Source organism: Calypte anna, chromosome 5A (genome assembly GCF_003957555.1).
Source record: "Calypte anna isolate BGI_N300 chromosome 5A, bCalAnn1_v1.p, whole genome shotgun sequence".
NCBI classification, from domain to species: Eukaryota; Metazoa; Chordata; class Aves; order Apodiformes; family Trochilidae; genus Calypte; species Calypte anna.
In genome coordinates, this window is record NC_044251.1 from 27,814,185 (window position 1) to 27,840,300 (window position 26,116).

At 40.6% G+C, this 26,116-nt stretch overlaps 1 protein-coding gene and 1 long non-coding RNA gene across 4 annotated transcripts in view; one reads left to right on the top strand and one right to left on the bottom strand.

The window, feature by feature from the left end:
* BTBD7 (BTB domain containing 7) overlaps window positions 1-6,903 on the bottom strand; it is a 51,538-nt gene extending 44,635 nt beyond the window's left edge. For 2 of the 3 annotated variants that reach the window (XM_030452293.1, XM_030452295.1), the window contains exon 1: window positions 6,785-6,897. The gene's annotated coding sequence lies outside the window, so the exon portion shown is untranslated. Of the gene's footprint in view, window positions 1-6,784 lie in introns of all 3 variants that reach the window. The other variant, XM_030452294.1, reaches the window with a different exon arrangement.
* Window positions 6,904-7,156: 253 nt separating this feature from the next.
* LOC115598464 lies at window positions 7,157-24,662 on the top strand. Its single transcript, XR_003987677.1, has 3 exons — window positions 7,157-7,217; window positions 9,701-9,838; window positions 24,583-24,662. It is a non-coding gene; the product is annotated as an uncharacterized LOC115598464 (long non-coding RNA).
* The last annotated feature ends 1,454 nt before the right edge of the window (window positions 24,663-26,116 follow it).

The window sequence follows — 26,116 nt, forward strand, 5'->3', positions numbered from 1 at the left end:
TTCTTGACATTACTATTCTTTCACACTCAAAGGAAGTGTTAAAGGCAGAAAGGGAAGTCTATACCTGTGTGGATTACCCTTAACAAACCTCCTTTGATTTTTTTCCCCAATTGTTTGAGAAGTTCATCAAAACAGAAAAAATCACCATCGTTGCCACCAAAAAAGCAGTCTCACTTCCATCGCTGCCCAGATGACCATTCTGACTCAATTCTCCACTCTTTCCTTGCACATTCATATTCAATGAACAGTTTTTATTGTTGGATCAATTTTCAGATTAACATAAACAAAAGATGCATTTTAATTTAAGGGAAACAAGTTAATCTTGTGTATGTAGAAAGAAAGACAAATTCTTCCTTCCAAATTTTAAACAAGGATGAAAGTCATATTGACAAGATGTTTAAATAAGCTTTCTCATTACAGTTGAGGATCACTAGTGCTTAATACAATTCAGCCTCGACGTAGGTAACAGTCACAAGATGTGGCATTTTTAAATTTAATTCTCCAGAGTAGTAAGTTGGTAACTAAAAACAAAACAAAGGGAGAAAGGAAGAAGGAAAAAGTGAACAACATCCCTAAGACAGTGAAATGAGCACAAAACTGTTAATCCAAACCAGCCAATAATCAGCTGAAGAACTATGAAGTAACAAAATTACTTCAGGTTTTCTCAGCAGAGAAATTAAACTGATCTTGAAACTTACAGTAAGACAAACCAAATTTAATTTTCCTTAAAATGGGAGAGCACTGAGTAGAATGGACAGATCTTTTGCAAAGTTTGCTTTAAGGATGTACTTCTGAGTAACGACGTTTTCCACAGCCTGTAATTTAAGCCTGAAAAACAACCTCAAATAGTAAATGTCCACATTACAGCATCAAAGACCTTGGTTAACTGCAGTTAAAGACAAGCAGCTTTGATTCAGTACAGAAATACATACAAGAGTCACTTTACCAGGGGTTACTGAGTATTCAGCTTTGTGTCTGGAACTACAAAGTACTATTGGAGAGGAGATAATCTTACACTGTCTGACAACCTTAGCATGCCAAAAGGATACTCTGGAATTTCAAGTCCAAATGCACATTTCCAAAAGTGTTTAATGCAAGACTAAACCCTACTGAGATTTTAATGACCAAGTAAGAAGAGGGAGATACTTTCTGATGCAAATACTCTGTCTCTTTTTAAATAAAATTTATATACATATGTATAGATATAATGTTTTAATAAAATTTAAATTCCCTCAAACATTATCTTTGGCTATACAAATAAAGCCAGCCAAGTTGGGATTTGAGAGTCTGAGGCAGTAAACACACACTCTCAACCAAAAGTTAGATTATCTGATTCATCAAATCACTCATGAAAGCGAATTGCAGAGGAAACTGGTATACTTAGTGCATTGGGAGGGCTGGGGGACTCACAGTAACACTGACGAGCAACTCCTCATACTGTTACATACAATTCTTCATAGGAATTACATTGCTTACATCCAGATCACCAGTAACAACTGCTGCCTCTGGGGAGCTAATAAGTACTGACACATCTTAGATTCTTCTTTGTTCAGTGTCAAGGCCATCACTACACCGAACAATACAAAATTTCCTGTGTCAAACATGCATTGTGTCAACTCAGCATCCTTCTACGATTTTAGTCACCGAAGTACAATAAACACCTACTTTCAAAAACTTCATAGAAGTACCTCATTACAGACTGATAAAGGCATCTTCAACTAATAACATCAGTACAAGCAATTCAGTTGTATTTCAGTTTGCTGTAGTCACTACCAGAATGACCTTAAAGAAGCCCATGAGCCTATTAACCTGATTCTCTCTGCCTGAATTCTAGAGATTTTATGTGTATTTCTTTTCATCTCTCAAGACACATGAAACTGAGATGCCCATTACAGGATGAGAGAAGGTACAGGACATCAGTTTTTACTGTATTTCCATGCTCAATTAGTCTGTGATTGTCTTTTTTTTAAATTAATAATACAGAATTCCACTTTGGTATTTTTGCTCTTTGAACTCCAAACCTGGATTCAAAACTCAGTGCTAGAAATAGAAAAGGAAGTTAAATTTTACCCTTTACAATTTACTATAGTAAAAAACTAGAAGATACTGGGGACATGATATGGAAGGTAAGAAAAGCGAAGATGGACAGAAAAAAAAATCCTGTACAATACAGGAAGAACTAAACATACAATGGTTTCAGTGTCATATAGAACACACAATATGACAATTAAATTCAGACAAGAATTGAGGACAAAGAGGATAAAAAAAATAATAAAATAAATCAGACATTTATATAGATAACAGATAGTGTTGGCAAGTCAAGTTTGAAAAACCAAACAGGTTCTCCAGAAGATACTTCTGAAACTTAGAAACCGGTTTAGGAAGATGTTACCCTCAAATGTTACAGCCCCACACCTTACTGAAGGTTTCTTCTTAATCTGTTTTGACTGCTGTTACTTTTCTTTTCCCATGTTTTATCACTCTGGTATAACAGTTATTATACATTTAGAAAAACAGTTTAAATCCACTGATGACAGAAAATCCCCAGCAGACTGAACACTTATCTCCAAGCCCACCTGTTGTTAAAGTGTACACTCAGTAGTATTTCGTGTAACCTTGCCCAACACTTACACCCAGTGGAGTAATCAAATCCTATTTAACTAAGTACATACTTATATATGTACTTCAATCCAACATACTTTAGTCAACTCAGTCCCACACCCAGATCCCCTTTACCTGACTTTGCCTTTGTACTGTGCCAGCAAACAAACTTTCCATAGCAATGTAATGACCCAGATCAGAGACCAGATCTGAAGTTATTTTGTGTTTTAGTGGCTTATTTTTTAAACAAATCAGTTTCCTGCAATGCTCCAGAGTGAAGCCTGTAAACAGCTCTGCCAACACAGCTGAGGGGACTGTGCAGAAAGTAGGAAGAAGCAACTGTGGATCACAAGTGTTAAAGCTAATTTTGCCACTAAGCATCTTAAAGAACCTCATGAGCATCCTTATAAAATAAGAAACCTATTTGCGATAGTCCCAAGGACGGAAAAATTAGAGACTTCAGATTCCCTTTAGTTTTGGGTGAAACTCTGACATGATCCAATCTCTTTGCTTGAACACTGGAAAGTAAAACACCACAGATCAGATAAGATATAATCAAAACACTAAAAACTTTTCACACCTTGCTGTCTGAAGTTCTGTAAGAAGTGTTACATGCAGCACCATTGCTACTCAGCTCCCTTCCTAAGCATGTTTCCTCTTGCCCATTTCTACTCTCTACAACACACAATTCATACTGCCTTTATGTAAAACATGTAAGGATTTCAGACCTCTTAGCATCCATTCATTACATATAGGCATCACTACAGTTAGCATCCTTCTTGGCAGACATGCAGGACAGAATGGATAGTCACAAAATCCAGGACTAGAATCAATCCTTACATCTGCATTCCCTTCAGATATACTGTTAAGCCAAAATAGGAAAAAGCATTCAAAAAATCCACAATAGTTTCTGTCCAAAGATTTAAAGATTCCTTGGCAAGCCTTATTCTTCAAAGAACATGGGTAATGAAACAAATCAATAACCACATGACTCACTGGAAGCTCACCTAATTCTCACATCTGAATTAGGATTCCCAGTCTCCACTGCACGTACCATCAAGTTTGTGCATCAATTTTCCAAACTTGTGTGAAAAAAATGGTACAAACCATTGATCTGGTAATAGAAAGCAAAATCTGTCTAAATATATTCAGAAAAAAAAAAAAAAGTAAAGACTTAAAATAGCAGTTTTATAACAACATTTACCATAAGAGCAGTCAGATTCTCATTAGTGTTATTAAGAACATTGTTATTTTTTCTTAAGAGCCATCTCACATTTTATCTATAGGTCTTTTGTTTGATTACTATGAACTACATGCAGTCCATGAGAGATGCCCACAGGCTGTTCTGATGCATCTTACTTTTTGCACTTTAGTCACAACTATCTTGGTCATCACTGTGCAGCCAAGGCATCAGAATAAATTCCCTTTTCCTTGCATGTGGTCTGGAACACCAAGACCAAACTAGCTTCAGGGTGGCAAGAGGGGAAGGGCTAATATCACATCTCCTCCTGCAGCCATGTGCAAGACAAGACACCACAATAGCAATGCAACCTGCAAAGCAGAACAGAAAAAGACATTGTCCAAGCCCAGAAATTCATCCCCTCCAAGCTTCTGGGGATGTGACATCATGTACATAGCAACTTGAAAGGCCATTTTCAAAATGAAAACTCAATAATTTGCTAGTCAATTCAACAAGCTCCAACAGCCCCAACTGAATTAAAGTCAAACAACTGGCTGCAGAGACAGCACACTCTACTATAATTTCAAAATGAGCAACATACCTTCACAACACAAAGTCTTGAGTTTCTCAGACAAGCTTGAAAACCAAGAGAGGAAAAAAAATTTTCAAAAAAAAATCACTATGACAAGTCCATGCAAGTCTTCCAGGAGAGCTTATAAAAACAAATCTGTTCTTTCATGTATGACTCTTTGCAAATTAGTCAATGCCAGATCTGAGCATTACACCACTACTGTATCTATGACTCAGCAAGGGAATCTGGACATACAAAGAAAATTCACTTATATTAATGAGAGGCAAGTTTCTTTAAAAAGTCAGCAATTACAACAATGTGACATAAAATGATCCAAGATGACTTGTGTCTGTTCTCATTGTATGTTTAAATATACAAAATTAGAGTAAAATGTCAAACCCATTTATATATTGGCTAAAGTTTGAAAGTAAGTAAAACAATGCTTAGTGCAGCTGAGCTGAAGTACAAAGGATTCAATAGCTTTTTTCATCTCCAATGAACAGAAACAAACACTGACTGTGCATTGTACACAAAATACTTAATTATTTTCAACATTACTGGTATGTTCTCCAGCTGTGCAAATCTAACTTTAAACCTGAATAAAAAACCAGAGAACAATCAACAGCTTCATGCAGTAGCTTAAGATTAGCTAAGACAGTCATCAGAGGTTTACAGATAAGCATGAACAGATAGTAATATTTACACACATTTGATGCAGCAAAGTAGCAAATTCTTAAATGGATCAATTACACTTTGGTTCATCAGCTACAACTAGTTAGAATTAAATTATTCCAAGAAGAGAGAAAACATCACAAGCAACACCTTTCCAATACATTATCTTCATGAAGATACTCTACAAAGAAAGAACTCATGCCTTTTAAACACCACAGCACACAGCATCAGTACATTACTAAATAAAATACACTTGATTCCACAGCCTCAGAAACAATCTCTATAGAATTCATTTTGTTATTTCGGCAGCAGCCTCTCAGTTGATAAAGGAGCAGGGGAGAAAGAAGGAATACTTTTGTTGATTTCTTACGCAAAAAGCTCAAATTACTTTAAATAAACTCACTGGATCTAAAAAGGAATTGCCCTCCTAGCACCTCCTCGTGTAAAGATGCAAATTGATACAGAATGAAAGTGGTCCACAGCTTATTTCTGAAACAATGAAGGAGACTCTTAGAAGACTAATCCTCTTTCCTAACATCTTTCACACAAAGAGGGTAAAGCTTTAACTCATCAAGTTTCTCGGTGCCTCAAAAAAAGCTATGAGCACTAAACATTTTGTATCCGAGTTTCAATTTCTATTTTCTCTATTTCCAAATGAAAAAAGAGCACATGATAGGTGGTAAAACCCGAAGTAATTACATCCTAGTGGTATATACCTGCCAAGCACTTTAGATTTGTGTATTGTTACACTAGTTTGGAGCAAAGCCTCAAGCGATGCCACATTCCCTAAGCTAAATTCTCACACAAATGAAGTATCATTGCATCAACACATTTTCCTACATTGCTATCATCTTTTATATTAATACATGACACGACTGTCATCTTTCACCCACCAGCCCCAAATGGGATGGCAGAGAGAGCAAGTAGAAGCACACACAACCAGCAAGGCACTATCCCACCAGCAGCAGGAATATTCCAGAGGGACAAGCACGAACATCATATACAAAGCTCCCCAAGTTTCTCCAGGAACACCACGCTACCACTAGTACGAACAGGAGCAAGACCAAATTCCACATCCCAGGGCGGCAGCAGCCTCAGAGCTACAGGAGCTGCCATGGGACGGGCTGAGCTGCCGCCCGCACAAGCGGGAGAACGGCAGCCCACCCCGCAGCCAGTGTCTGCGGTCGCTCTTACACCGGCGGGATCCAAGGGGAGCACTACCACGGGAATACGAGCCCCGGCACCAGCTTCTGCGTTAGGCAACCCCAACAACCCTCCCGAGGGCTCCGCGGGGAGCGCCGCCGGGACCGCTGCCGCCCAGCACCGGAGGGAGGGCCACGCCGCCCGGGCGGACAGGGAGCGCTCCGCAGGGGAGGGGGCGTTGAAGCATGTCCCGACGGCGGCAGAGGAGCGGCCGCTGCCAGTGGTCCGGACCAGGGACCCCCGCCCCCGTCAGCGGGACGAAGAGAAGGGCCGTTCCCCGCGGCGGGAGGCCTTGCGGGGCGACGGGGGCCCGCACCCCAGCCCCGCCACAGCGGCGGAGCTGCTGGCTGGGAGTGACGAGGCGGGCGCGGGAGGAGCCTGCCCCTCGGCCTCAGCACAGGGCAGTGCCGGCCCGGCGGGGAGCACACCCGGCCCCAGATCAGGGAACCCCGCCGAGGGGGCGTCGGCGGTCTCGCCCCCTCCCCTCTGAGGCCGTGACACTGAGCTCGGCCCCCTCCCAGCCCACGCTCACCGCGCGGCTCCCCCTGGCATCTCACCTCCGGTAGCCGGCGGCCACCGCCGCCATCCTCCCCGCTCAACACCACCCGCTCCCTCCCGGTTCCGCTCCGGCCGCCGCCATTTTGATCCAGAGCCCCAGAGTCGGCCGGGCAGTGGGAGCGGGCAGCGCGCCTGCGCAGCGCCGCTGCGGTGCCCGGGACACGTGGTCCGGGGAGGGGCGGGACTGAGCGGGGGTCCCGCCCGCAGGGGTCGGGGCGGCTGAACTCCCGGGGCACCCGGGGCGGGGGTGTCGGGGAGCTGCGGGGGGGAGTGGGGCTGCCGTCATTCTGTACCTTCCACTGACACAGAAGGAGAGGGTGGCGGCGACCTGTAATGGCGGTTGCGCCAACGGGGAGCTCACGCTGAGAAGCTTCGCCCTTTCCAGTGAGCCCGGGCTTCGGGGGCCTCACCCGCCAGCCAGAAAAATGGAGGGTAGGGAGGACGGGCGGGAGGGATACCCTGGGGCTGCCCGAGCCTGGAGAGGCGCCGACCCGCAGGTCCCATGTGGTGAGGGGCAGCCGAGACCGGGCCCTGGGGAGAGCGCACCCCGGGGGTGCCCCTGGCAGCGGCCCCCTTCCCACAGGCTTGGTTTGCATGACAGATCTCACAAGCTTCTTACACCCACTTGCAGAAGTGTCTGCAGTGTAAAGTGGTTTGTTAGCACACGGTCTTTGTCCTTGATAATTCCTTAAGCTGCTTCTATTAAGGATTTGTTTAGCTCCTTGCTTTGCCAAACTGGTGTGTGCTTGTTACAGGCAGCCCACAGTCAGATTAGAATTTTATTGTTACTGGCAGGAAAATGTACTGTTCACTTGGAAATAAACTTGCACTGCCTTCCCCGTTTCTGATAAGCTCAGTATTAGAAATCAGTATTTCATGCATCTAGGTGAAACTAAGTTCCAGCAGTAAAAAGGGTTGCAGCTTTCTTCACTGTTGCTGCTACCGCTCCTGCTACATTTTCTTTCAAGGAAGGTTTATGTAGGTACAGTCAGGATCAGAACATATCAGCCACTGTGTCTGTAAGATCACTGTTTTCTAAATCAAATATCGTGACCAAAAATAGGCCTCCAAGTTTTATTACTTCAATAAAACCACTTAAGTAAACTAAACTACTTATGTAGACTAAAGACTAAGCACCGTGTGTCTGGATATGGGAAGGCCTGAGAAAAGAGTTTCGTGCACATGCAAAAAATCTGAGGAATTCACATGGCAGAAAATATTCAGCAAGCTGAAAGACACACTGTGATCATTCTTGATTGGTAAAGGCAAGCTTTGACTGATTATATCCCCTCCTGACTTTGCTGACAGTCCATTTCTGGAGAGAAGCCTTCCCTCCCCCTTGGCAGCGCACTTTCTTCCAACCATCTCTAATTAACTTGCCTAAATGCATCAGACTCCCTAACTACCACTTGGTGTAGCATCCCATAATGCTGAGCAGCTTGCCAAGGAGCTAGGAGGAAAACAACCTAATATATTTTTCCGTGTTGTAGTCAGTTTTCTAGCTGATTTTAGCCTTAAAATGGTGAAGAAACATAGCTGGGCTGATGGACAATATCCTTTACTCTTTGGGGGTTTAACAGTCTTAGTTATTTTTATGGTCTGTAATATAGCACTGTATTATCAGAAAGAACCACAACCTTTGACTTTCATATCCTCCCAGTACAAGAGTGAGATGAGGGATTTTTTATAATTGCAATTTAATAGATGAAGTTCATACTGTCAGGGTTATGCCTGTATGTGTTCAAGAAGGACTATGCTCTGTAAATATGATGTCTTTGCAAGCTGTTGTCACTGTCGTCAGCAGAGCTAATAAAATGAGTGGTAGGCAGAGCTCAGCCTCTTTGGACTATTGCCTGCTTGAGCCTTCCCATCTTTTATTTCTGTCTCTTTTCTTGCCTAAGCCACTTTCTATTCCCTGCTATTAGGAACCACAATTGTGGGATTCCACATACCCAGTGTTCAGCTTACTTCTATTTTACCCTTGTTTTCTGTAGAAATACAGTATATGTGATCATATAGCCTGTGTGTGAATTTATGTTTTTAGGACCTCTGTGCTAAAAAAAAACATTTAGCTCATTGATCTGTTTCTCATTTAGGTCCTTATAGACACTGCAACAACAGAAAGGGTTTTTTGTCTTAGCCGTCACAGTCAAGCATCCAGCAGACACAAACCTATAGGAAATTCTGCTGCAATAGTTTTAATGTACCTGGAATTGTTAATTTAAATGTATCTTTTAGGAGAAATACTTGCAACTGAGTTGCCTAAAGACCAACAGTGTGAGACAACCTCTGTCTGTATGTGTCATGATTTATACTGTTGTTACAATTTTATCAGTGTTTTTCTGTTACCAGCACAGAATTCCAACAAGTGGAAGTTAGTAAGTAGGATTCAGGTCACAGAGCTTGTAGACTAAAGGGAAATAGTATGACAGCTTGGTTTTCAGGTGACAGCAACTAGTTATGAATTTGTTGCCAAAGTTCTGTAAGTAGGTGAAAAAAAACCATTCTTCCATCCACCAACCCTGACTCAATCTTACAGGTAGTGAAAATGGGAAGAAGGGAAGGAAAAGAAGTCTTGCAGGCTGAATGTTTGCTTTGTTAGTGGGTTTTTTTTTTTTTATTATACTGGTGTTATAAACCCGAGTGTAGTCAAATTGGAGATAGATCAAAGGGCTGAGATCTCACTCAGTAGTAATAATTATTTTAGTATAGAATCATAGAAGATTCTAAATATCTAAAATAAACCTTCTCTTTCATGACTCAGAGACAAACAGTGTGTTGGGTAGCAACTTGAAGAGACATTTGGCAGGTTGGAAGGCCACCATGTGTTTTTGTCTCAGACTTTTTAAAGCATAGAGGTCACCCCTTGACTGCAGTGCAATGTCCTTATCCCTGAGGACTGTGTTGTCTTGCAGGTTAGACAGTGAGGAAGCACACCGAAAGTAAGGTGACCAGTACCTTCTGCCATGCGGGACCTTGGAGCAGGAGACTGGAGGACAACAAGCCTTGCTGCGGAGGAGTGGGAAATAGAAGCTAATTGCATTTATATGCAGGTGAATATGTTTTCTGAGATGAGAGGATAGGAGATTCACACCATCTGACAAACACCCTCACAGTATGTGCACACACATCGCTTCCCTGATCACTTAATTATAATCCTCCCACAATGCTCTCAGAAATGAATTGATCTTCCATTTTTAGCAGGATTGAAATATGTTTGGTTTGATAGATTTACAGTAATCTCTTGATGTTCTAAGGAGCAAAACCTTGCATATGCCTCAAATGTTGTAAAATGTAATTTCTTCTTTAGAATAATCAAAGCACAGAATGAGACCCTGTCTGAGCTACAAAACAGCTCTTGGTCCTTCTGCTGATACAGAATGATGTGATGCTTTATTTGTGTACTTGCAGGGACTTCTGTAAAATACTGATTGATAATTGCTGTACATACATACACATTGCATTTTATCTCCAAATTCAAGAATGTTAGGCAGAAAACTTTATTATGTGCTACCACTTATTAAAAATAAAACTGACTCAAATGTCTGTTGTAGTTCATTTACTCTTCATTTGCAGTAGGAATTCAAGCTTTGAAATGCCTACTTGATGCTTATCAGCATTTATTGAAGAGAAAATACATTTGGAAAAAAACCCACAGCAGTTCACTTCCATTGATTAGTTTTTTATCCATGATTCATTTCTTAGACTTTTGGATGTTTCACTGGCATTTCATTCCAAATGTATGCTGTGTATTATTAGTATTAGTATTAATCATGTATTTGTATTACTGTGTTGTGTGGAGGCCCTGATTAAAACTGCAGTCCTGCTGTGCTGGATGGAGTGCCAAACTCAGATTACAGTACATGCTCTAGAGAATTTACAGATTAGCTGGAAAGTGGGATCATGCAAAACACAGAAAGCCTTCTGCAAGCCAGTGGAAAACTGAATGGGCATAGTTTTTGGTGAGAGTTGGGTTATACCACGTGTTGCAGAAGGTACCTCTTTAGTGCATACTACAGAAATAATGTCATCTGCATTGGTTAGAGCATGTGATTCTCTTTTGCTGTAACCAACACCTTTCTCTTCACAACCCTCTGAAGTGTGACTTTCTAGCACTACAGATCAGATCCTTAAAGTCCAAGTTATCTTGACATTTTTTTTTTAGCATGTGTATTTCGGTTCAATTTTATGGCACTCAGGGCTGTAAATCATGGTTAAAGAAAAGTGTAGAATACTTTTAAAGTGTTATCTGTTTATTGGTAACTAAGGCTATTACTAACTCTTTGATTTTATTCTTTGTGTATTGCCTTAGCTTACAATCTGAGCTTTTTTTGCTACCTGAAAATAACTTATTTAAACTTTCATAGAAGAAGGGTATTTGTCATACTCATATGCATCTTGGTCATTATACACCATCCAACAGCCCCTCAGAGAGCAAACAAGCTGATACGAAAGTCACAGCAACTGGATTTCTACAGCCAGTGATGACACAGCAAGAGATGTGGTTCCTTGCATGAAACAGGTGTCATGGAAGCACAGCAATGACAGCAATGCTCTTTCTGCCCAGGTTTTGTGTGTTCCTTGAGTCACCAGATCCTCATGCAGAGATGAGGTAAAACCCATGTTCTAGCAAGAAAGCAGAGGAACGAAAATGAGGGCAGGGGATTTAATTTGCTGCTAGCAGGAGGAAAGGAGGCTGCTGTGGGGCAGCAGTGATGGGGACTTCCACATAAGTAGCAGCTATGTGATCTCTGCCTCTTCTGAGATGAAGCAAATTCCTCATCAGCACCACTGTGGAAAGCTACAGGGCACACAGCCACCCTGCACTTCTCGGAAGCCTGATGAATTTGTTGAAGTGAAATATTTGCATCCAGCAGGAACAAAGTACAAACTGTTACCTTGAAGAAGATGTTAAACAGGCCCTGCCTGGGGCAGGTAGCAGAAAACACACATCAGGAACCTTTGAAGAAGCATGAGGAAAATAAGTGACAGTAGACTCCCATGTTAAGGTGGGGTGGCCTGGGGACAGGCGCCTGTTTATGGGACAGCCCAGCACTTCAAGAAATTAAGACAAGGTTGGTGATGATGTATGCCAGGAGGGTAAACCTTACAAAACTAACTGCCTGTGAAGTCCGTGGGCTGGCAATTCAGGGCAGCCCATGACCATTACATTTTGACACTTGTGTTGGGAGACACAAGTAAGATGATAAATTTAGGCACAAAAAAATCAATTTTTTCACCTGTGTGGCCTTTATGTAACTATCTCATGCCCATGCGCATGGAAAATCTCTCACTCTGATCACTGAGGCATATCCTAAAGGGAATACTACCTCCTTGTAATCAAATGTCATTTGGATTAACCTTTAGTTGGGCCTTAAAAGGGTTTTGTTGTGTGTACGGTTTGTTTGTTGTTACTGATGGGACTGTGTCACTGATGCTTTTGGGGAGAGTATAATCAGCCACCCTGTAGCTGCATTCATTGGTAAATGCTCTTTGTAATTTGCCAGTGTAGAGAAAATGCCAAAGCCAAACCATTGCTGATGATGGCAATTGCTTGCTTTGGCTGCAGATAGTTGCACTGCTGGTCTTTTCTTACCACTTAGTGTTTTATCAAATTATTCCTTTTTTTCCACAGGACCCATTTCAGTGAGAAATGTGTACAATGTTAGATAGTTGCTGAGTGGGCAGCTACTCAATATATTGCACTCTCCTCACAGTTCAGTATGGCAATGTGCCTACTTTGCTGCACATTTGAACCTCTGCTTTAAATACAGATTTAGCTTTCTAATGACCTTTCCGTGGCATTTAAATGCTTCACAAACACTAATGGATTTTCAAAAAACAGTTGCTATATCTACCCTTTAGATTACAGGGTGAGGTAAAGAATTATTCAGGTGAAGAATTTGCTCTTTGTGGGTGCTCAGTTGAGGTACACAGGTACTTGCCAGTACTGTAGCGCTTGCTGTGTTCAGTGTAAGTTTCCCATTCAGTTCAGTTGCAGCTGTGTGTCTGTCCTTTTGCAAATTTGGCACCAAGATTTCAAGTCAAGCAGTTGGAACATAAAGAGCAAACAGCTAACCACAACTTGTGAAAAGTTTAAGTAATCAGCTGATTATTATATTGCAGTTCTTTGGCAGAAGCAAGGTTGGATTCCCAAGATAGCACTTAGCTATGAGACAGTCCGTTTTCTTCCTGGAATTGCTTGCCTCATGCCATATGCACCTTCCAAGTTCTGCAAAGTGCTGAGCAAAGGTCAACATATGGACAACTTTTTGTTGGTTTTTTTTTTTTTTTTAAAAATGTACATTCATTTCTAAGCAGAACACACTCATCCTCTTAAATTATCTATCTGGTGAGGCCCTGCCATGACTTAGTTGGATCTGAATGTCATAAAGTGCAGTCACCGATGATAAAAATAGTTACCCATTGGAACTTAGATACAACTTTTGATGTTATATAGCACCAGCTGAATTCATAGCACTGTATGGAATTTGTCCATGTGCTTAATATACAGATAAACTAATGAATAAGTTAGTAAGCTCATGCTAGAAAGATGATAGCAGATAATCAGTGGGAGTGGGAACTAGTGACCTGTTCTTTGTATTCAAGTTGCTGAACTGGTAATCCTCCTGAGATGTTGCTTGATCAAAAGTGGACTAATATTGCAGAGTTATTACTGCTACTTGCTCTACTGCTTTAATAAAGAAACCTGGATAATGAAGCAGTTGTCAAGCTGAGTGTCTGGACAAGACTGAGTGAGTCTGTTTTCTCAAAGAGGTAGAGTTAGAAACAAATTGAAGCCATCAGTCATTGTCAGTGAAAGAACAATGCTAAGAACACCTTCAGATGCTGAAAGTTTTTGTGATGCCAGCTGAGAGCAGCAGGCAGAGTAGTTAGTGGACAGGGGGAGAGACAACCTGGAGAAAAGCAGCCAACGTGATGGACATCTCTTAAACCTCCCCAAAGAGAGGTGAGCACTCTGAAAGATTGCTTTCAATCAGCAAAATTTTCCTAATGTCAAATCTAAATCTCCCTCACTGCAATGTAAATTCACTACTTTTTGTTCCATCAGCAGCAGTTACAGGGAAAAGATTACTCATTGCCACTATGTTTATAGGACAAGTCTAGAAGACAGTAACCTTCTCCAGCACTGCTCTTTTTTGACTAACAATTCCAATTTCTTCAGTGACTACCTGTGCATGTGTTTTGCAGTCCTCACACTTTTTTCTTGATTCTGTGATTAGTTCACATCTTTTTTATGTATAGGTCCCAGTCTGGAAGCTGGATTGCAGCAAAAGTTTACAAGTAGCATGTGCTGTAGGGGACTCCTTCCAATACTCAGAGATGATGCTTTTCTGTGTGTTGTCCAATGCAAACACCTTTTCTTCCAGCAGCATAGTGCTGGCCCAGCTTTTGTCATTTACTTCACCTCTGACAGTGACTTTTGCACAATTAAGTGATTTTTTAATCTTGTGTTTCGTGCTATTGGTTATCCTGGTTGGAGGATATTATATCTTTTGTCATTTGTTTAAATTTCTCCTCATTTATGCTGAATTGCCTGTGACTGAGGCAAATTGATGTCTTGTTACATGCACCTCCTGCTCTTTCTTCACTTCAGGCTACCCTGTAACTGTGCCATTCATCTTTTTCTAACAAAGTACCAACTTTCTGAGACTCCTTTTCCTTAGGAAAATATTTTCCTTAGGGTCTGCGACTTCATCGAATTTCATAGAAAGCAGAGTTCATGATCCTTTATTTTACTGCTCTTCCTCACTCTCTTCATGAAGATGAGGAACACTGTTATTTCTTGGTCTCAGTTATGTTTCTTCTCTACATTCTCAACCAGTTCCTCCCTACTGCTTGCAATCAAATGGAAAATAAGCTCCCTTCTAGCTGTATTCTGAAGAGAAACATCACCAATGCCTTCCAAGAGTTTGCTGGACAATCTTTTCTGTATTTATTTCCCCCCCCCCCCACCTTTTTTTTTTTTTGTTTAACATAAGTGCAGATGGCAATGTCTCCATTATATCTAAACCTGTAAATATGGCTGATTTTGCTAGCTACTCTCAAAAATCTTCATCTGCATCATCTGCCCTGCTTAGTGTCCTTATGATATGACTCGTGTGTATTTCTTTCTTTATCCATATGTTAATACTACAGTAAGATAGATGGCCCCGCTCTCAGTTGTGCAAATTCAGTTGTAAGTGGATTATTGTATTAAAGATTGCCATCATTCCTTTTTTATTTTCTGTGTTTCTTGCATTAATATACAGATACCTAAAATGTTCAGAAAATTGGCTCCATGTCATCCTTATGACCCTTATAAATATGAAGCAAAGAAACCAACCTCCGTTCTTGACAAGATGGACTGAATATCTACCCAGTAATTTGTAGAGCAGCATTTTAGAGAACTCAAGTCCTACTGCTGCTAACATTTATGTAGACAAATGCTCATTTCCAAGATGCATCTCTCACTTCCTGTCCTTCATTCATAACTGGAAGAAGAAACAGGAGTACAAGACTAATGCCTGACTGTTCGCGCCTTGCAGTTGGTGCTGATCCCTTCAGACTCTCTCTTAACACTATCCTTAGTGCTCACATTGGTGAAGACCACGAGGAAGTAATCAGTGAGCCAGCATGGCTTCCTCATCTCTTTTTAGGAGTTTGAATGCACCTCTCTTGTAACAGGAAGGCAAGGAGCAGTATGGGTCTGCCCAGGTCAGGAGAAGTAGATGGAATCTTTCGTTTCCTCCCTGGAGGTTGTGTCTTTGGTCTTTTGGGGAATGTGCCTTTCCTTTCTTCACTGGCAGTGCTGAATCCTTGCTTGTTTCCTGGACTCTCTCTGTTTGACTTAAAAAGAAGCTGACTTCTTGGGAGAGCTGCTTACTCACCCACAGCTGTTGCTGCTTTTGTAGACTGCTCCAGCTGGACAATGTTCCTTCTCCTAAGGAACCTCAATAAAGAATTTGAGAAGCAAAGTAAGTTAATTAGAAACTCCTGTCCTGAAGTATGCTCAGACCATGCATTAATACTGAAGTCCTGCAAAGGAGGAAGATATGAAGCATTGACTGGGGATTTTTTGCCTTAGAAGGTCTCTGACAGAGGTGCACCTATCACAGCTAGGACTGACCCACGGTTTGCTTCCTCACAGGACTACCACTTCTACTGTTCCAGGGAGATCTGCAATTCCACACTAAGCCACAAAGCACTTCAGGGATAAATGAAATGTTATTAACAGGTTTTTGTTAGTAAGTAACTGTTAAAAAAAACCTGTTAGTCCTACTGTGATCTCTCCCTTTGTACAGAGATTGTTAAAACTGTTAGCAAATTTTCCTTTTAGGAGACATAAAGGAGTAAAATTGATTAAATCACTCCAATATTGACAGTTAGTTTCTGATGAGTCTTTTAAATATGAAGGTAAAATCTGAGGAGGTCATGTATGATTTTTTATACATTGTAGTGGAGTCCTATTAATTTCACAGGACAAGTGCTTATGATGAGGGACTGTATCCCCAAATCATCACAACCAGTTATTAGAATTTGCTGCACTGGCTGCATTATATATAGAATGTGTAGTATGTGCACACCGTATGTAAAGCATTCAAGCTAACAGAAGCAGTTGCACAGCGTTTACACGAATGAGATGGTTGCCCTTTTGAATAGAAGTAGCTTTAAGTTGTGTCAGATGTAGTTCTATGTTGATTGATGATTCAAGGGTCATTGGATACAGGCTGTAGGTACAGATCTTAACAGATAAAGTCAACCTAGAATGCAGTAAACTGAAAGGAATAGAGTACAGTGGTTTTAATTAATAATTTGTTGGAAGTCTGGTTTTGCTTATGTTTCAAATTTTTGGCTCCACCTCCCCTTTTGCCTTTGAAGTTACCATTCATTGTACACTGATCTTTGTTTTGTCCCAAGCACTTTAATCCTTTGCCCCAGGCCATCCCATGTACATGGGAAGAGACCTGTGCAAATGGCTTTTTTCGAATCTCTCCTTAAAATTAACTTCTGCTATGAATCCTATGAGCACTGGTATGCTGCTACCTCCTGATGTACTGCAATGGCATTTGCCTTGCTACTCCTTGCCTTTCCCACCATTTTGGGCTCAAACTCTGCCCTTTAAAATTAAAGGAGCCTGATGTGCCAGGAGGTGTTACCTTGGCAAGACCAACTTTGGTTCTGTAGACCTTTGCAGCAGCCTGAGGATATGAAGGCAGAAGCTGCTTGTGAAAGTGTGTCAGAGCAAAGATAGGCCTCTGAGACTTTGTTGGGACAGTGATTCCATCAGTTCCTTTGATGATATTGGGGCATAAGAAGGAATTGGTGTCAGATCCTGACACTCGCTGAACTTCACTTCCTAAAGAGCTGTTTAATTTAGACTGTTCAGATTACAGTATAGCTTATGCAGTAGTTGGTTGGTAGATATTTGGATTGTATATAGTCTTGACAGTCTGTGCCCTGCTGAATTAAACCTGTGCTCTGGCACCACCAATCCAGGATTAGGCACTATGAGCAAAAGTCTTTTCTCACAGCAGTGGAGCTATTGCAGTTGAGCTATTAAATCCACACATCACTGTTTGGGGATATTAATCTGACTTCAGGAGTAGTACAGAAGTTTAGCAAGGTGTTGGGCATTTCCAGACCTAACATAACATCACCTCTACCAGCTTATGAATTTCTGAATTTTTTTCCTGCACGCCAGGGACATGCCCTTAGATTCCTGTAGGCAGAATTCACTTTCAGCTTGCAATCGCATGGGAGCAAACTTTGGACATAAAATTGAGTGTTGCAGCCCAAAGACAAAGACATCAAAAACCACCCACTGAAAGCAGTGTCCTGGCTCTAGACTGGGCCCCTCCAAAGCTGAAAATGGCAATTATTTTGTGATGCCTACCAGCAACAGAAGAAAAAGCCAAAAGGTTATGTGCTATTAAGATCTGTTGAAAACTAAAAACACATGCAGTGATTTTAAAAGTAGGCACAATGCACTTATCCAAATGGGACAAATCAGGGTATTAAGACTTGCTTGCCTTTGTAAGAATGCGTCCAGTTAATGATTACCAGACATTTGGATTGTTTTTGTGTCTTGTCCAAAATATGATGAGTTGAACAATCATACCATGGGCTGTCTCCTCCCTCTGTCTGCATTGGCCCAATGCCACTGTCTTGAGCTGTACAGTGCCTGCTCATACCAGCTGGGACTCTGGACTATCATTTGCTTATTCATCAGATTCCAACAGTACTTAGCTCTCTTACTGCTCTGTACAGAAACATTGAGAAGCCTCATCTTCCTTTTAGCATAAGAGAAAGATCAAATATTGCTCAAAGTAAAGTCTTGAAATTTTTGTATCTCAAGAAAAGAGCCAAAGAGATAGTGTCACACTTAAATTGACAGTGAAAAAATTTCCCAATAAAATTGATGGGAACAATCACTGACTGGTAGATTTGAGATGAGTCCTCAAATTAAAATAAAGGATCTTTATAAAAGTAAAATAGTGTTCAGATGAATTAATCGTTTCAATGCTTCTACCAGGATCAGCAGTATATTCACTGTTTTTGTGGTGGTAAATAAAGGCAGCAGCCAGTTTGGGTCCTTACTATATACAGAAATATCTAGTGAAAGAGCTTACAAAATGCTCAGGCTTTCTCAAAAGCGATGGCTTTTTACTTAAGCAGCTGTGGCCAGAAAGAGAAAGCAGTGTCCTCTACTGTTCCCCTTGCCCTGCCCAGGGAGCCATGTTCAGTCTGGTGGGTTGGACTGCCTGCCAGATCCCCAGCACATCCAGCACAGTCTTTGAGCACTGTACCATTTAGAAGATCAGACTTTGAACTGGGACTGTCATTTAGCTGTGCCAAGACGGGGGGAGGAATCCTAGCCTAGAGTCACATGAAGTGATCTTTGTATTCCAGCTCTTCTACCAGTTGGACAAAAATATATGCACCAACCAGAAGCACAGAAGAGAATATATTTTGTCGCAGGTTGCAAGCAAGTTTTAATTTGTTTTTCATGCTGCTTACCTAGGGAGATAAAAATCTTATCATTCAGGAGAGCAAAACCAGAGAAAGTTACTGTATACCCATCCAGGTGTATGTAATTTGAGTCTGCTTCGTGTTGTGCAATGATTTAGTGCCATCTACAGTGAGAAATGGGTCTTGAAGGCCAAAATCTGTCAGAAGGTGAAATATGCAAACAAAGCCAGCGCATTTACCTTACCATTTAAAAGTAAAGACATGATAAAGGCCAGGAGAAATTAAATTAAAATCTTTGTATGTATTACTATAGCAACAGAAAATTTAGTGCTGTTTAATAGGCTTTTGAATATGCTTAATTCCAATACAGATTGATGCATTCATATGTTATTGTATTTTTTTGTCAACCTGTTTATTTTTGCAGTTGTTGATCCAACTGAGCTTGGAGTACATGACAAAAAGTTACCTGGTGCCCTTCTTAGTAAGTTTTAGGCAACAGTGTACCATCCTTCTCTGGGTGTCTCTGGTGTCACTGGTAGAACCTACCCAGACTTCCAGAGGACAGAGTCAGGCCCCTGTTAAGTAAATCCTGTTTTGTGGTGTTTTTGTTGTTTGTGCAGTCATTCACAACCTAGAAGCATGTCATCCTTTTTGCAGTGCTGTGCTCTTGACCAAAGCTCATGAACATTTTATTGCCATTAACTTGTCCATGAGGGAGGTTGACTTCTTCTTCATTATCTCTTATGTACTCTGTTCAGAAAGTAAATCAGGGTTGTGGGTTTTATCCACATTATGATAAGTGGAATAATCCACTTCTTTATCCCTTTGTACAGATATGCAGTGAGAAGGCTGACTCTAGTTGCTCTACAGGCTTTATATGTCATAAATGGGATAGAAAATGAGTTTCTGGCAGTTGGATGCAGACTCATCCTAAACTCTTACACAAAGTGGCAGTCAGGCTCTGAATCATTGCAAGACCAGCTTCCCAATTTCTGCAGTACCTGAGAGCCCAAGTAGAACCTCTAACAGTGTCTCTGAGAGACACTTCTCCATTTGCCATTAATGAAATTTCTAGAAGAGAATGGGAACTGAAGCAGCAGGCTCTGATCTCAAGACCCCTCACAACTTTCCTACCTTTCTCCACTCTCTCCTTTCTTCTTCTTTGCTTGTATTCCTCCTTAGTATTTATAAGTTTTTGCAATTATATCCATTGTTTTCTTATATCATCTCTGTGGGAAAACAGTCTGCGGAGGCTTAAGGATTCCATGTGCACATCAATATGATTGCAGGAAAATCGTTTATTAGCAACTTGCACTCACTTTATATAGAGAAGCCTTGTTTACATCATCTTATCATGCAGGTGGCTTTGTACTCCAACCACACTTACCATTCTCACAGGACCTTCTTCCCACATAATTATTTTCCTCCTCTGTTGCCGATTAAGTTATCTCTTTCCCAGTAGCTCATTCTCAGAAAGCCTCTAACTAGGCCTCAATAAGTATTAACCCAATGTAGCCTAAGTTGAAGTAAGTCAGGATTGCTCACAACCTGTATATTTCTGAACTGTTTCCCCAACACATCTCTATTGCATGTATTGTTCTTTGGGTAATACACTGAAAAATCAAGAACGTATTTTCTCCTTGTGTATGCACACTATGCAGAGGAATCTTATTAAATGTTGAAATAATACGTGTAATAAAACGCAGCAGCCTTTCTGGTAACTTAATAATTAGCAATACCAGTTCTCATGTATTAGTGGGCTCATTGCTAAGTCCATGCAGAGAGCTCCCACATATTGTGAAGTGTCCTTCATTTTCTGAGCTTGGCAGCAGTCAGGCATAGATTCATCCCATCAAACTACAGTACTAAACAGAGATATCTTAGGAGCAAAGTCACTCTTAAAGTCAGTAGAGGAAGAAAGGTATCTGCATGCTACATTCAAATGTTAGGTGACCATTGGTAGGAAGGGAAGATCTGTACAGTGAAGAATTAAAAAACAATGATAGAAGGAATCTGTGGTGTCTGTGCTTGAAGTATCTAACTTGGATACCTCAGTAAACTCTGGGAGATGAATTCACTGGAGACTGGTGCCAAGAGGAAGGATGCTAATTTTTTTTTTTTTTTTCCCCCCAGAATAAAACCAGCTGTAGATTTAAGACCAAAAAATTTAATACGTCTGTGTTCAAGGACACAAGAATTAATCATCTGCTTTTCTTAAAAGAAGGATTATGTTACAGAAGCACCTGCCTTCAGTTGTTTACTACTGCAAAGAAACAACCTGTAGAATATCAAATGCTGGCTAAACACTCAAGGCAAATGATACCTGTCATTGGCCTGTAAATGGTTTGTTTATTCCACATGCAGGGATGACTTGAGCGTTACTAAGCCCGCTTTGGCAATGCTCTTGAGAAACCTGTGTTCTGAATTATAAAAATGCAGCATCTCGTTCCAGAGTTTGGTTCCTTTCTCTCACACCCTCCGGTAACTCAGGAGCAATTCAGCTGAACCGGGCGAGCTTCGCCGCTTGAAAATCGGAGCGGGGCTCAGCGCCAGGTGGCAGTGTGGGCTCTGGAAAGGCACAAAAAACCCGGGTCATGGCTGGAAGAGATGACTCCAGAAAAAACAATTCCTCAATTCCTTTTTTTTTTTTTTTTTTTTTTTTTTCTTTCTCTCCTCCAAAGTGCTTCTAAGAGCCTGTGCAGCTTAAAGAAGCTCTCCAGTAACGTTTGGAACAAAGAGAGGATGAATTTAAGTTAAAACACACATAGACAGAGCTTATGTTGAAAACATTAAATAAGTTTCTGTTTGCAAAATTGGAAAGTTTGTTGTTCTGTGTCTGAAGAAGTGGCTGAGAATGATCACCACACCCCTTGTATCCTACTCTACTTATTATTGAGATGGAAAAAAATCCCATTATTCCTCATATCAGATACATTGATAAATATAAAGTGTGTCTAATTTTATTTAAAGCTGATTTTTTAATGTATTCATGTAGTAAAAACAGAATTCTCTTCTACATATAAAACCCATGCCAGAAAAGCTACAACATTTTTTTAGTTTCAATTTTTCTCACTAAAATAAAATTTAAAAAAGAAAAAAATTCCAACCCCCCCCAAGGTAACTGTGCTTACATAATTTTCAAATTACACACCGAAGTTTCACCATAGTGAAAATACCATCATCAGTACAACTGTCCTAAGTTTATGTTGCTGTAAGGCTTCTGTTTCAAATTCCTCTGTATCTTGAAGCATCTTTAATCTTTTATGACAGTGATAGCTCAGAAACCAGTTCACTCTGACAGAAATGTTTTCATCTATGGAAAAAACAAAGACAGAAATAATATCTGAAAGAGAATATAAAGAGTTTTATTTGTGGGAATATTACCAAAGATAGATATTTAGTGAATGAGGAGGATTTACAGGAAAAATCTTGTCTATTTCTCTGTAAAAGTGATCCAGTAAATTTACTGAGATAACAAAACAACAGAACTGGTAAAATACATAACAGAAATGTGTGTTTAATCACTGACCCCCTATTGTTTGTCTATGTAGATTGCTAACTCTTTGCTCCTCACATCTAGCTAACACATTCTGCACACTGTCAAAAAAACATGAAGCTGAGGTTCTCACTACCACCATGGTGTTATCTGTCTTGGAAGTCAGCTTGGAGGATGAGAAACCTAAAGAAGGATGCCCTAGTTGTCTGCTTCAGGCTTTTGTAATTAAAGGCAGGAGAAAGTACAGAAAAAATAATGTGCATTTAGAAATGTGCAGCACATCCAGCAAGTTGCACCTTTACTGCAGCTGAATGAAAATCATGATGTTTGCATCTAAGAAACACAGCTTTCATCTGTCAAAAATGTTCCTACCCTAAATGGCACAGTCAATAGCTGAGGGAAGGATTATTTACTTCCCTGTTTCTTAACCTCTGAGTGCAGAAGTACAATTTGTACAGATGTGTGTGGACTGTTGGATGTCTGATTTCTATTGTTGAAAGCTAACTAGCTATAAACCAGACCCAGTCTGCAAGTTGAGTTACTAAATTAACATGGTGCTGGTCCTGAGCTAATAGCTCCTGAGCTGGTGCACAGCCCCACAGCACCATGATTCTTCAGCATCTATCCCACTCTGCATGCAGAGTAGATGACACATCCCTCTCTGTGTCTTCCCAACTACTTATGCTCTTTAATAATCACCTAATTGTATTGCTGGTAACATGTTTTTTTTCCTTTGGCTGTTACCCTGTCACACATTCTGCTTTGATGCTGGACCCAGGCAGGTGGCTTGAAATTTCCTTCTGTGGATGGTTTCTGTCCCAGCAGGCTGCTTCACAGCTTTTTGTGCACCTGGATTAGCTGTGCTTTGGGTAGGAGGAAGGAGATGCTCTCTGCAGTGGGGGGCAGGGAAGCATTTTATTTAAGGTACTGATGATTTACTCAGCAGATCATTTTGTGGATATAGGTGGTAAGTGAACTGCAAGTGTGGGCAAATGGGTATTTCAGAAAGCATGTAACTCGGGGGTGCAAATAACTTGTGTGGAGGGAACATGAAAGCCCAATAGATGGGAGGACAGAGAGTTTTCTCCATGTTGCATCCCAGCCTGAGCAGCAGAGACAGACTCCTCCCATATGACTGGTTAAGCAGAAGCAGCATCATTCAATGAGCCTGTGGGAGGTGGCTACACCACCCTAGGGAGCTCTTTTCCAGGAAAGCAGGCACACACACACACATGCACAGACTCTTGCTTGTGCCCACCTGAGGACAGCAGCTACCTACTGTGCCTACCAGCATCCTGCAGGATTTGAGCAGCGGAAAATAGCTAAGGACTGTGAAATTCCTCACAGCAGTAATCACTGGCTGGTCAGGATTTCCCACCCCTACTGTTCCCTCACTGGGATAAAATGTTGGGCCCTATAATGCGTCCCGGATCCCGACTCTTCCGCTTTGGGTCTGCTGGCTCCAGCAGCCACTGCATCCACAGCTCCCCGCCCAAGGAGAAAGTGGGACTGGTGGTGAGTTGTACCTCTGTGCCGTCACCTTTCCTTTCCTCCTCCACAGCTTGGGCATAGGGCCCAGTCTTCTCAGGAAGAGCCTCCTCTCCCTCTTCTTTTCTGTACAGACAGTGTAGGTTTTCTTCACCTTAGGTAGCAGCCAGCTCTCCCCAGGAACTCCCCTCCTTTACTCGCAGAAGTTCTTCTCCTTCCACCTCTGAGATGGCAAATTCATTCCCGAGAAGAAGGGAATTCTCTCTCTCAGCATCCTATAGAGATACGTGCCACAAACTTCTGTTTCTGTGGAATTCCCTTGTAATGAGCTTTGATTATACTCCCCAGCACAACTATTTTCATATGTGATTACAGAAGACACATAACTAAATTTTTAGTAGCTACTCTCACCCCCATTATCAACTCCCAGTGTTAGATACTCAGAGTTCTTGTGTCTTGTTAGCAGTGAGCTGCACAAGTGTAACTATTAAGCAAATAATATTGTTTCTATAAAATTTTTCATTCATAAAAAGCTCAGAAAATAGGCACAAAATATACTGACTGTAGGAAAATAAGAAATTTGCAATGTCTTTAAATAGATCTTTTATGCTTTTAAATTTGTCTGCGCATGACACGGAGTAAGATTTTTTTTTTCCCAGTTGCTGTGGATTATTAATGCTTCTAGTCCAAGCATGTAAGATAATCCTCTGTGGATTATTTTTCCTGTAGAATCTATAATGTTTCTGGTATTATAGTTGTCTATTGGTTGGCAACAGACTGCTTACACTGGGAGCATTTAATTTTGTTTACCTTTGTTTAACTTTATTTCCTTTAATTTAGGAGACAGTCATTGGATTCTCAGCATTTTCACTGTCTGTTCTTGGACCGGCTGGATGGTTCCTGTGCCACCTTCCAAGCTATAAAAATAAATAGAAAACATCCCATTAAGATCTGGAGGCTTCAAAAAGCTGTAATACTCCTAACTTGGAATCTCTTGAAAGGGAAAACACAGGGGCTTGAGGGCCTGTTTAAAGAAAATAATTGTAACACAAGTTCTGGGTTTCTATATGCCTATTGTGTCTTTAAGAAAAAAAAAAGAATAATAATAATAAAAAAGAATATGTCTAATTAAATCCCATATCTGCAAAACTCAGAGTTCATTCACTATCATTAGCTCTGTGGGAGAGGTCCCAGAGCCAAAAGTTTTTGTGGATATTGTACAACTGGACCTGGATACAAAATGGTGTAGTGGTGCAAAAAAGTGATAGATCCACTCTTCCAGCTTCTGCTGTGGTTGTTCCTACATGAGCCAGTCTGAATCTGTCCACAGGTCTCATCAAAACTTTAATCTAAATAAATGGGAGAAAATATAGGAAAATTGTTTTTATAGTACTTTCATTTATACTCACTTCAGACAAAAACTGAGAGTTTATTTTCTTGAAAGTTTATCTTTAACCTCTACATTTGTTATTTTGGTGTATTCCCCCAACAAATCTACTCTGCCAGCAAAATAAATGTATTTCTGCAGCTCCTCATGGATGCATGTTTCAACTTATTTCCAATTTTTAGATTCAAATTTGTGCCCTTTGAGAGATTTTTCCATGGCTACTTTTTTTAATTAATGCTATGATAAATGTTTTGAAGTATAAACTAGATTTGAAATAAGTGCAATTAATAATATTTTTTATGCTGTGGCATATGTGTTATAAAGGAAAGTTTTTTTAATTATTCCATGTCTGCCTTGCAAAACATTACAGAATATTAACCTTTTGTGATGCTTTAGTATTTGTAGAATAAGACTTATAATTCCAATAAGTAATTTGTAACATCTAGTAACAAAACAGATTCTAAAAGTAGGTCTGTGAATGTGTAAAAGCATACATTTTGCTGTATGTCTGAAGTATGACTATCAAATAAATTGCCTGAGTTCCTTAAAATCTTTTAAATACAACTGAATCAGAGTGAGAATGGAGGCATTCTGATTGTATAAAGTAGTATTGGTTTATCTTTTCCCAAAAACTGCAGCTTTGTCGCTGAATTGAACAGCCTGATCTGAAAGCCTAGTTACATATGTGGAAAGTTTCCCACATATATATCCCAATCATATACCATCAGTGAGTTTTGGGTAGGTGCCTACATTCCCAGTATCCAGAGAAAACCCCGTGCCAGTAACTGAAGTATAGCTGGGCAAGCACTCTGCGGAATTCTCATACCATAAGTGCATCCACTGAAAGCAGTAGATATTCTGCTACTTTGCAGAACCTTTTGTAAAAACTGGTATTGAACATTTCAGCCCGCTTGTTCTGCATCTGATTTGTCATCTGTCTCTCAGCTAGAAATAACTAAATAAATGAGTAAGATAGGACATTTCTCT